Source organism: Berghia stephanieae, chromosome 7 (genome assembly GCF_034508935.2).
Source record: "Berghia stephanieae isolate SIO BIC M18660-M18661 chromosome 7, UCSD_Bste_1.3, whole genome shotgun sequence".
In the NCBI taxonomy this organism is placed as follows: Eukaryota; Metazoa; Mollusca; class Gastropoda; order Nudibranchia; family Aeolidiidae; genus Berghia; species Berghia stephanieae.
This window is the reverse complement of record NC_088366.1, coordinates 15,642,504-15,655,113: the sequence shown is the minus strand read 5'-3', so window position 1 is coordinate 15,655,113 and position 12,610 is coordinate 15,642,504. Positions and strand designations below refer to the sequence as shown.

Here is a 12,610-nt window from a genome sequence, read left to right as displayed (position 1 = left end):
GCACTGATTCATACACACTTTTTTTTCAGAGAGAATAAACATAGGGAAGTGAATCGTTTTCAGTAGCACTGAAAAGAAGAGCTTTTATATAGGGCATATCCACTAAATGTGCTCAAAGCGCTTTACAAGGGATCCCTGGTCAATAGCAACATTTAACATGTAGGACGGGACATGACGTCTGTTAAGGCGATATTAATTTTTTTCAGACAAAGACAACGTTGTTAACGGCTAGGTACTCATTTTACACCTGAGTACGGTCAGAGAATGTGAGTAAAGAGCCTTTTCCAAGGACTCAATTATGCGCCTAGCGAGGCTCGAACCCAGGACATTTATGATCCACAATCGAGTGTCATACCACTAGACCACATAGCCGCACTCAACCCATGAATATGCCCATATTCAATACTGTACGTGGCTCAGCTGCACGGCATGCCCCCTGCTTCTTAACAAGGTAGTTCAATCCACCCTCCCCCGCCTGCCTCGCTGTGTGACCTTGAGCGAGTCACCACGCACTGTCTCACTTTGCGGGGCTTCCCTGCGGCTAGCGCTTGAGTTACTTCAGTCTTCCCTATGATTTGAGCTTGAAGAATTAAAGTATTTTTGAGGATGAATAAAGGGAATTTATTCGTTATTTATTAATCTAATTATATCATTTCCCCTTTTATATATATATATATATATATATATATATATATATATATATATATATATATATATATATATATATATATATGGGCAAGTCCATAAAAAGTCATCACTAAGGTCAAAAAATAAATCTATTCACTGGTGATCGTATTTGTACTTTTTACCATCCAGGATAGTTTAATTTTTAATTTTCTAAAACACAACGGCGCTATCCTACAGTTTTCATCTTCAAAACTCAATGAATGTGGAGCACATGTGGCAGACATTAAAGTAAGTGAATTTTTATTGATTTTGGTTTCTTACTGTTGTGTAATTTAGATTTAAGTTAATAAAGGATAATATCTGTATGATTTGTTAGGTAATTGGTTTGGTGACAGCTTTACAAAAGATTGAGATGACGTTTTACATGTTCCTAGTTTATCAATCTTGACAACTTACCTTAGATATTATGAATGTGACAAAAAGAATGTGACAGTGACAAAAAGAAGCACATAATTTTATTTTTTTTCAGAAGGATGCGGAAGCGAGGACCAGAGACGCATGCGCACAACCAACATGACGTTCTCTCTCTAATAACTTTTCCACCGGTGACGTCACACAGACTATGGGTGACGTCGAACCAAGGGACGCTACTCTTCCGCTAATCTCATTCCCTATTGATTTATCTTTTTGTGTACACTTGAATATTAATCTTACTATTTGATTACCAGTAAATGGTAAGAAGAAAGTGATCAGAAAAATAAATGGGACCGTCACTGACGTGGCACTGTATGACGAAACATCCGGTTTGTGAACAAGTAATTGTCCCATGCATAAAATATTAACAACAATGCATGGGAGTCATTGACATTTTAAAATGTATTGATAATACTCTTCAACAGTCGTAACGTCACTTCCTTCCTAATGACGCATGGTAACTTAGTAACACCGGCTCTAAACTATCGGAACAATGGCGGACGCCCGTATGAAATATTTCTCCGGCGAGCATAAAGGATATCCAGAGGGAAAAAAACACATAGATTTGATCATGTTTTGACTTTTACACATTCTGATCACAAGGCATATGAAAAGTTCTAGCCAGCAAGAAGAATAAAAAGCAATGATTTTCTTTGTTTAGAACCAAGATGGCCGCCGTTGCCATCAGACTATTGAATCGTATTGTTGGGTTTCTGTTGGTTGTTAAAGTATAAAATGTATGTCTGCCCCTCTTCCGCAGATTGCAACTGAACAATGACTCCAACTATCTCAACAGAAAGAATGAGACAAAATAGAATGGGCATGATGGAGGAGGAGAAACTCAGGATGGGGGAAACGACTAGTAGAGCAACAGAGAAAGTCCAGATTAAAAATGAAAAGAATAGAGCATAAAAGTAGTGAAAAGAAAAAGAAGTGGAATTCAGAGCAATAACAGAGGAAAAAAATTTAAAATCAGCGGCTCTAAAATAAAAAGCGTTCAACTATGTATAGATAGAATGAAGTTGACGTCACTCGGGTCATTATTATTGTTAATTTCCATCCGTGTTTATGAGTAATACTCACTAAACTGTATTAACCAGACTATAAACGTTTAAGGTTACACCTAGTTTTGTGTGTTGGTCAGTTATACTTCCGGATGGCAATGTTATGAGCTTCTTGGCCAAACGCATACTATCTACAAGCATTTGTAAGTGCTTTGTCAAAAGCTAAATCCAGTCTACCAAGGAATTCATACAGAAAGTCAGCATTGTTTTTTCTCTTGCTGGTAAATTTTCAAAAGCAGACAGTACAGCCACTAAGACTAAGATAAGTGGATTGACCGTAGACATTGAAGTTCAGAAGTTTTATGAATGAGATATGATCTCCTGGTAACTGGTGAAAATTTTCACAACGGACAGAACTCTTCTTCTTCTTCTTCTAGGTTCCATGCCTGGTCCAGGCTTCAGATACTGCATGAATTATCTCTCTCCATTCCTCCCTGTCCCTTGCTTTTTCAAACACCTCTTGGATTGTTAGGTTGGTGAAGCCCTTCAGTTGGTCTATGAGTGTTTTTCTTTGTCTCCCCCGGGCGCGTTTACCAGGTATTTTTCCACAACTTGCCAGGTATTCATTTTTATCTTTCCTTACTATGTGTCCGAAAAAGGATAGTTGTCGATCCGCTATTAAGGGCATTAGTTAAGGACAGAACTAAAGATGGTAAATAAAGGAAGCAAAAGAAGCTGTCACTTTCAACTGTAAAAAAGTCCATTTATAAAACCTAAAAAACTTGATTCCAAAATAGGCAAATCAAAAATTTCTACCAGGTACCTAGCACATAATATTTAGCTCATATTGGAGAGGGATCAAAATGTTTGCTGCTGTGTGTATCAGGAAAACTTCAAACATGTTAGTGGAATCAAGAAAAGTCTTTCAAGGAACACTGATAGCAAGCAATTATTGTTTGACTCTATCTGCAAACCAAATTCATCTTCCTCTTCATTAGACAGTTGCAGGGCTTGCTTAGAAAAACCATCGTCTCTGGTTGTTGATGCACTGATTCCTATAGAATGACGACTCCGCTACCAAAATCAAATAACCACTTCGATTCCCTCTATATACATCTTTTATCAGACGAAAAATCTCTACAATCTGTTTTGAATTCAGAAAAGTGAGTGGAGCAGGCACTTATGTTGGCAACAACAAGATATGAAGTGAGTAGAAAAGTGCCAGAAGACAATAGAGAATAAAAAATTTTTTCGCGGCGGTGGTGGGGTTTGAACTTGCGACCTTATTGGTACGACAACTCCGCCTGGCAGGTGAGAGCGTGGCTCTACCGTGTGAGCTATCCACGAACACAAAAATATTCGTTTCAAACTCAAAGTCATTTCTAGATCCCTCTCTCACCCACTTCTTGAGACCGCCGATTCGTTCACCACCATCGCGAAGTAATTTTGACCAGCAGTTAAGCTTAATAGCCAATATTCTCATCACAAACATATAACATAGAAACGATTGAGACATTGAGTATGCTCCGGTGTATGGGGTGAATTTTTAATTCAGAAAAGTGAGTGGAGCAGGCACTTATGTTGGCAACAACAAGATATGAAGTGAGTAGAAAAGTGCCAGAAGACAATAGAGAATAAAAAAATTTTTCGCGGCGGTGGTGGGGTTTGAACCTGCGACCTTATTGGTACGACAACTCCGCCTGGCAGGTCACTTCATATCTTGTTGTTGCCAACATAAGTGCCTGCTCCACTCACTTTTCTGAATTAAAAATTCACCCCATACACCGGAGCATACTCAATGTCTCAATCGTTTCTATGTTATATGTTTGTGATGAGAATATTGGCTATTAAGCTTAACTGCTGGTCAAAATTACTTCGCGATAGTGGTGAACGAATCGGCGGTCTCAAGAAGTGGGTGAGAGAGGGATTTAGAAATGACTTTGAGTTTGAAACGAATATTTTTGTGTTCGTGGATAGCTCACACGGTAGAGCCACGCTCTCACCTGCCAGGCGGAGTTGTCGTAAGAAAACAAGAATTCATTCATTTCAATCACTCCGCATTCACAAAAGAAAAAAAAGCTTAAGGCAAATTTGACAACCAATTGATTCTTAAGGACTTTTGTAATGAACGATGATGCAAATGACCTTTATGACATGTATTTCTATTCTGACATGGCTGAAATTCAGTTCAAGTTCAATTTTACTATCTCCATTGGCAATGCAGGAAATCTTGAATGAAAACATGCTATATCCAAAGATTTCTGTCCAAAACAAATCGCTTTTCTTTTTTAAAGCTCACCAATTTTAGTACTTTTAGTGAAAGAGAATATTATGTTTCAAAACAGATTTGGAGAATTAATTAAAACTTAATTTGATGATTTTGCCATTTGTTTTCGACAAAGCACGAATTTTTAATGCTATTTATAGATTTATTCCAAAAATGTTTGTAACTAATATATTTTTTGTTAAAAATTACAATTTTTGTTCTTGAAATTAAACCACAAGGTGCTCTAAACTGTTGGTATTGTTTTATTCAATTGTGAAACCGAAAATTATGTTATTATATCAAAAGAAATGTGTTAAAAATTGCATTTTCATTTTTGCCACGTCAGTGACAATTTTTTTGCCACGTCGGTAACAGAGCAAAGCCAGACTAAACTTTTAACATCTAGTTGGCATCGTTCCTTTGTTATTATCAACTCAATCAGTATGACTTATTGGACTTTCTCAGTTAAATCCAAGCTCCTAGCTGTATATAAATCAGAGAAATTTACAACAGAAGCAAGTGATCCAAACGATGGCATACACAGATTGCCAGGTCAGTGACAGAGTTATTTTGCTCCAGCATTTTTTTTGTTACCGAGTAAAAACATTTTTTTTTCCAGGGCAACATGTTATTAGTGTGGAGTGGCTTTGCAGACCATCCTTCTTTTCTTTATGGTATCCTTATTATATATATATAGATATATATATATATATATATATATATATATTTTATATATATATATATGCGCGTGTGTGTGTGTGTGTGTGTTATGTGTGTATCATATCCGAAACCCCACAATATTAAGCAACAATATAATGTACAAAAATTGCAATGAAATATCCTTATCTAGCCAAATCCTGGAGGCAAGATGGCGACTTTAATAAGGTTTTCTACTTAGAAGAGATAATAAGAATACACCAGCTAATATTGCCATGATGCTTTTTTTTCTCCCTATCAAAAATACAAAGGCAAACCGCCCACGTCAATTCACACTGTTAAAAAAAATAAGAGAGAGACATACAACGCCTCCAAAATAACTAAGAACTAAAACCAAAGGAAATTTTTCCTCCAATAACACCACCCGTTTGGCTATCCCACGCATTCGTACAAAGGCGGGAACAAGGTCCTTTTCTCATTTTGGTCCATCTGTATGGAACACCATTCCACAGAGAATCCGAGAATCCAAACCATTGTCTGTTTTCAAGAAATCCTTAAAAACATTTCTTTTTTGATGTCATGCACTTTAATTATATTGTTTTGTGTTTATGTAATTTAAAGCGCCAAGATCCTCATTGTTGATGATACCATGCGCTCTACAAGAGTCTATTATTATTATTATTATTATTATTATTATTATTATTATTATTATTATTATTATTATTATGATTATTATTATTATTATTATTATTATTATTATTATTATTATTATTATTATCATTATTATCATTATTATATTATTATTATTATTATTATTATTATTATTATTATTATTATTATTATATCATATTATTATTATTATTATTATTATTTATTATTTATTATTATTATTATATTATTATTATTATTATTATTATTATTATTATTATTATTATTATTATTATTATTATTATTATCATTATTATTATTATTATTATCATTATTATTATTATTATTATTATTATTATTATTATTATTATTAAGTACCCACAGAAAAAGGCAATGTTTTGTCAAAAGAATTTACACAGACGGTTATAGATGCAGCCGAGGCGTCGTCCGGATCGGATGATTAGGACGCGAAAGGCCTTAAGTCAGTCAGACATATTATAATTTCGCCTTACTTAAATTATTATTTAACCTGACATCTGTACAATTATCCCGACTCACTTACTGTTATTATAAAACCAGGAGTTGGTTTCTCATGGATGTGACATTAGTTATATGACGTAATCTGCCGTAATAATTAGGAGTTGACCTGGTGCTGACCCCAGAGGTCAGTCCATAACGTGTGTAAGCATAATACGAAGAAGAAAAAAAAACATTAGTGGTCGAGTTGTATAAACCAAAAACTAGAGGTAAAATTTCGTGTTTACTTTAAAAAGGTCAAAGGCCGAACATCGTTTGTTTTGTGTTGTTCCCTTATTAATGAGTCACATTTGAGCTTGAGCTTGAGGTTTCTTTTATATAGCGCAATATCCACTAAACGTGCTCAAAGCGCTTTACAAGGGGTCCCTGGCCAACAGCAACACATAACATGTAGGACGAGACATGACGCCTGTCAGGCAATATTACAAATTTTTGGGACAGAGACAACGCTGTTAACGGCCAGGTACTCATTTTACACCTGAGTACGGTGAGAGAAAGTGAGTAAAGAGCCTTCTCCAAGGACTTAACTATGCGCCGAGCGAGGCTCGAACCCAGGGCCTTCCGATCCGAAAACGAGTGACATACCACTAGACCACATAGCCGCACCTTTACTCCCTTTTATCTCTCGACCATCTATCTCTAGAGTGGTCGAGTTGCATAGTGGACTGCAGACACATGGAACGCACTCCTGAGAATCAACCATTCATTTTCAAGCCAAAGGGTATAATATTGTCATATGGACCAGTACCAACGTGAACTCATATGCAGGTCTGATAATCCAAATTGTATGGGATCATTGTTTGTAATGGAAATACCAATATTAAATAGAGGCCATAATTGCGTTCAGTTATAAGACCTGTTAATATGTGCACCTAGGATAGCAAATAAATGCAACTATCCATGTTAAATTACAAAATTTAAAAAAGAATCGAGATAAATTATTTGGTTCCAAGGTCATATAGGGGTTGCTTTGTTCCGATAATTTTTTTCCCATTAGTCTGTTTATTTTTATCTAAAATATTAAGATTCCAATCTCTCGTATCGGTGCTAATATAATCAGCAATGCAAACATTGTCTACGTTAGCTATTTCACTGTCCTGTCCAAAGGATAAAACAATATATTTCGAAGTCAAGATAAAAGAGACAAGCTCTACATCTCAGCTGTCGTATTTACTCTGAAAAAAAAAAAAACACATTGTAAACATTCGTCCAGAAAACGTGTAGTCCTTCAAATACCAAATCGATTATAATGGCCATATTCCCTTATCTAGTCAAAAACTCTCAAACTTTCAAAGAAGTCTCAGGTTTGATGAGGTTTTTTTTTACAAGATAAGGGTCAATATATTGATCAATTTTGTTTGAAGGACGACTTTTCTGGCCAAATTTTGCTAAATGTGTTTTGGCATAGAACAGCAGTCAGATTAAGACAGTTTGGATCTTATAGGATAAAAAAGCCGGTGCGTTTTGGCAACCAAACGCCTTAGTATTTTCTATTGGACATGACGTGACATTAGGGATTAAATGTGATAGGGTAATAATGAAATGGTAATTTATTATTTATGTATGCACATGATATCAAGCAGCTACGAGACACATCAGCTGTGTTGTGTTGACTTAAGTTACAGTTTATGATGATGATGATGGTTTAAGCTGATAAAATGTTTTTATTTTACACGTTGACTACGGCTAGAACTCTCTCAGGTCAAATTTATGCGATATTATTGTAATAGGCCATGCCATCACATCCTCATCGTAAAGTTCATCATCACCATCATCACCATGATGATCATCGTCTTCGTCATCATCATCATTGTCATCATCATCATCATCATCATCAATCATCTCCATAATCACCAGCACTTTTATTTTTATTATTGTCAACATAGTTTATCATCATATTCTTAACCCCAAAAAGCCTATCCATCAACGTGTTTACACAAGTTGTTTTCATTGTTATCTATGTTTTGTTTGGGGTTTTTTTTTTCGTTTTTGTTTTGGTTTAATGTGTCTATTTATTTATTATGAGGGTGTAACCACACAACGACGTCAAAGCGCACACATTGTTTTCGTTAGAAAATTACAAAGTCCCAAACAATTCACGGTCACGTATGTTTGAGGTATTTGATTGGCTTGTTGTTTTTTTTTTTTTTGTTTTTTTTTTGTTTTTTTTTTTTTTTTTTTTTTTTGTTGTTGTTGTTTATTTTGTTTTGTTTTTTTTTTGCGGGGGGGGGGGGGTGAGGGGGGTGTTGTTCTGTTAGGGTTTGTTTTTTTTTTGGGGGGGGGAGGGGGGTTTTGGGGGGGGGTGGAGGTTTGTCTTTGTTTTTCCTTTTTTTGTTGTTGTTTGTTTTGTTTTGTGTTTTTTCTTAATGCTGGGGAAAGACATAAGCGAGAAGAATGGATATATCACAGCTGCATTTTGAAAAAAAAATAAAAACACTCAAAAAACGACTTTTCTTCCCTAGTATGAATTGAAATAGGGCAGAGAATTCGTCACGTCATAATACCTCCTACTCCTCCGGTTCCAAAATACTTGGAAGCATGCGTGTAACCAGACCTTCGAAGGACTAATAATGAATAGCTTACATAATGAATCAAAAAGGTGGCATAACTGTTTAGTAGCAAGCATAAAATATTATAGATAGTATGCGCTTGGCTAAGAAGCTCATAACATTGCCATCCGGAAGTATAACGGACCAACACACAAAACTGTGTGTATCCATGAACATTTATAGTCGGGTTAATACAGTTCAGTGAGCATTACTCATAAACGCGGATGGCAAAAAAACAATAACAATGACCTGATTGACGTCATCTTCGAACTACCTATAGGTAGATTCATAGGATTACGGGACGTAAATGAGCGAGGATGGATGATCTTTATTGATGACCAGCATTTATATTTAGACTAGAAAATAAGACGCCATCACCCTGAAACCAGAAGATCAAATACACACGGTATTTATCCGCCAGTACTCCGGAAGAATGGTTTAAGATAGAACCGGTTTGTTTGGGGGTTTTTGATTGACGCCACACTCCCATGTCTCACTGAACTGTGTGAACCAGACTGTAAACGTTCAAGGTAACACATAGTTATGTGTGTTGTTCCTTAATACTTCCGAATGGCAATGTTGTGAGCCTCTTAGCCAAGCGCATACTATCTATAGATAGAACGAAGATGACGTCACTCAAACCTTTGATATTGTATTTTGCCATCCGCGTTTGTGAGTGATTCTCACTAAACTGTATTAACCTGACTTTAAACCTTTAAGATTACACATAGTTTTGTGTGTTGGTCTGTTATACTTCCGGAAGGCAATGTATGAGTTTCTTAGCCAAGCGCATACTATCTATAGTCTGGTCAATGGAGTTAAGTGAGAATTACTCAACAAACAATAACAAAGCCCTGAGTGACATTTTCTTCGTTCTATCTTTTACATTGAATTGATTCTATTTATTGTCACTTTACAAAAAGATACTTTGATAAAATGCTTACACAAACTAGAAAGTTCGCTGATTTGACAAGCATGCGTGTGAGCTGTGATTTAATCAGCGTGAATCTTGAATAATCAGATCATTCATACATACACGTACCTACACGTGTTGCCATTCATTAGCGCTGTTGACTTGTGTGTTTCCACGAGAGGCGATTGTTCACTTTTGTGTTTGTGTTTCTTCTTTCATGAACAACAACACGTTTAACTGAAAAGAAAATTAAAATAACCCCATCTGTTCAGTGTAAGATATTGGTTTTATCCTTAGGTGAGTAATAGTCTTCAACAGTCGTAACGTCACTTCCTTCCTAATGACGTATGGTAGCTTAGTAACACTGGCTCTAAACTATCGGAACAATGGCGGACGCCCGTATGAAATATTTCTCCGGCGAGCTTAAACGCGTATCCAGAGGAAAAAAAAACCATCAATTTGATCATGTTTTGACTTTTACACATTCTGATCACAAGGAATATGAAAAGGGAATGAAAAGCTCTAGCCAGCATGAAGAATAAAAAGTAATGATTTTCTTTGTTTAGAACCAAGATGGCCGCCGTTGCCGAGCGCGTGACATCAGACTACTGAATCCAATTACAAAATACATTTTAATATTAAATGTTGCTGCTCGAAGCTCAAAGAAATAAATAAAAAACAATATGAAATGGAATATAAGTTTCAATTGAATTCACGAAAAGAGATAAAATGGACGTCTCGCTCGGGTTTCCCCTTGATCAATAAAACAGGATGAATGAAACAGAGATTCGTGTATCTGTTTCATTCATCCATTCATAAAGGGGAAACCCGAAACGACTACATTATCAGTTTTCGTTTATTAAATTGAGGCTGACATTTATTTTCACATTGTTATCTCGAATACATTTTACAAACCTTTCTTTTCATTGAGATTGTTCTTGTTGTTTTGTTTTGTTGAGGGTTTTTTCTTTTGTTTTTTGTGTGTGGTTTGTTTTGTTTTGTTTTGTTTTTTGGTGGTGGGGGGGGGGGGGTCTTTGGTGGTTTCTTTTTTTTTTTTTTTTTTTTTGATTGGGGGCAACGTGCACATATTTGCAGGTCCGAAAACCGAACGCAATTATAGGCTTGATTTAACATTGTTGCCATGGAAAATAATTTGAGAGTACTTCCATTATAACATTGAGACCATTACAATTTGGGTTATCAGACCTGCAAATAAGTACACACCGGGTGAGTGAATGATGTGTTTTCGCTAATTTTTGGGCATTTGTTTGTTTGTTTGTTTGTTTGTTTGTTTGTTTGTTTGTTTGTTTGTATATATGTTGATTCTTAGTAACATTTTATAGCGTCCCGCCATATAACTGTTTTCTTCTTCTTTTTTTTTTCCAACTGTTTTATTTTACACAAGTCTTTTCTTTTGTTCAAAGCTCTTTACAACGGGTCCATAGCCAACATGTGGGACGAGGCATGGCGTCTTTTAGGCTATATTACTTGCCAGGTACTCATTTTACACCCGAGTACGATGAGAGAATACGAGTAATGAGCCTTTTCCAATGATACAACTATGCGCCGCTAAGAACCGGACTCGAACCTCGAACCTTTCGATCCGAAAGGGAGTGTCATACCACAAAACCACATAGCCAGACATAGTGAATAATGACCTGTGACCTGTGCCTAAAATAGAATACAGTGGTCACCGCCTAAAATCCAACCTTGTAATAACTCTCTTCGCGTAATAAACCGCTTCTTCTCTCGTCTAACAGTTTTTGTTTCTGTATTAAGTACATCACCAGGGGCACCGTGGCTAAACGGTACGGTCTTTGCTTCGTACCCAAAAGGTACCAAGTTCGACTATCCGCCTCGTTATGTAGCCTTGAGCAATTCACCTTGCCCTAGCTCACTTACTTTGCGGCGCTGCACTGTGGCTGACGTCTGGGTTATTCCAGTCTTCCCTTGGAATAGACCCTAAAGGCAAATTGCCCCTTGGGGTTGAATAAAGGGATTTTTTTTTACAAATATCCCGCTTCTTCACCTAGCAACCCGCTATCTTCATTGAGTACCAAACAAACCAACACAGTTTTTATCAAATTTTCTTAATTTCCTTACACAATAGGCTGACTAATTCAGATCAGGTCCATTGGCACATACCTCAATATTAATATATAATCACATATCTTGCAATTGTAATCAATGAATTCATGTGGACTTCTTAACAATAACTGTCCACATTTTGTCTACTTGAGATACGCAATAAATTGTGTTTGCACTGTGTCTCTGATTCCAAAACAGTGCACCGGGTAAAATCATTGGGTAGCCCCGGGAAAAGAAAGAAATTTTAATTCCGAGATAAAACGCTCGCGTTCGGTTCCTGTTCGGTTCGGCAACTAAAAAAGAGTGAGTTGCACTCACTTTGCTATGATTAAAGAAGAGACCGACTGAAAGGAAAGGTTAAACAGAGGGCAAGACGAAAATGAATTCACGCAGTTAGCAGCTTAAGACGACGTTTTATACACTGTTATGGTGAGGGAGATGAAGTGTCTTTTTGGTGGCGTGTATAACCTTATCCAACTAACTGGTTTCTACTTGTCTGGAAAAAAGAATAACAAAACAACAATTAACAAATAAATAAAATTTGATATGAACAGTTCGACCCTTACAAAGACCAGGAATCTTATTCAGCCAGAAAGCATTGAGCAAAAGTTTCCCTTTTCTCTTCCGCTTTATCTTTTTCAATGCTCCCCCCTTCCCGCCCCCTATACCCTACCTCAAAGAGTGTGTTGCCTGGAAATGTTGTCATCCATAACATAAGACGGTTTATTAGGCGGTGACCACTGTATTTCTTAAATCGAAACCCCGACTATCTAAAAATAGAATATAACTAGAAAGCCAGACTACCGAAAATAGAACATGACCTTCAACCAAAGCCAGACTGTCCTTA

At 36.3% G+C, this 12,610-nt stretch overlaps 1 protein-coding gene across 1 annotated transcript in view; it reads left to right on the top strand.

Moving 5' to 3' along the window:
* Positions 1-9,840: 9,840 nt before the first annotated feature.
* LOC144976470 (dehydrogenase/reductase SDR family member 4-like) overlaps positions 9,841-12,610 on the top strand; it is a 22,091-nt gene continuing 19,321 nt past the window's right edge. Inside the window, exon 1 of the mRNA XM_078920762.1 lies at positions 9,841-9,972. The gene's annotated coding sequence lies outside the window, so the exon portion shown is untranslated. The remainder of the gene's footprint in view (positions 9,973-12,610) is intronic.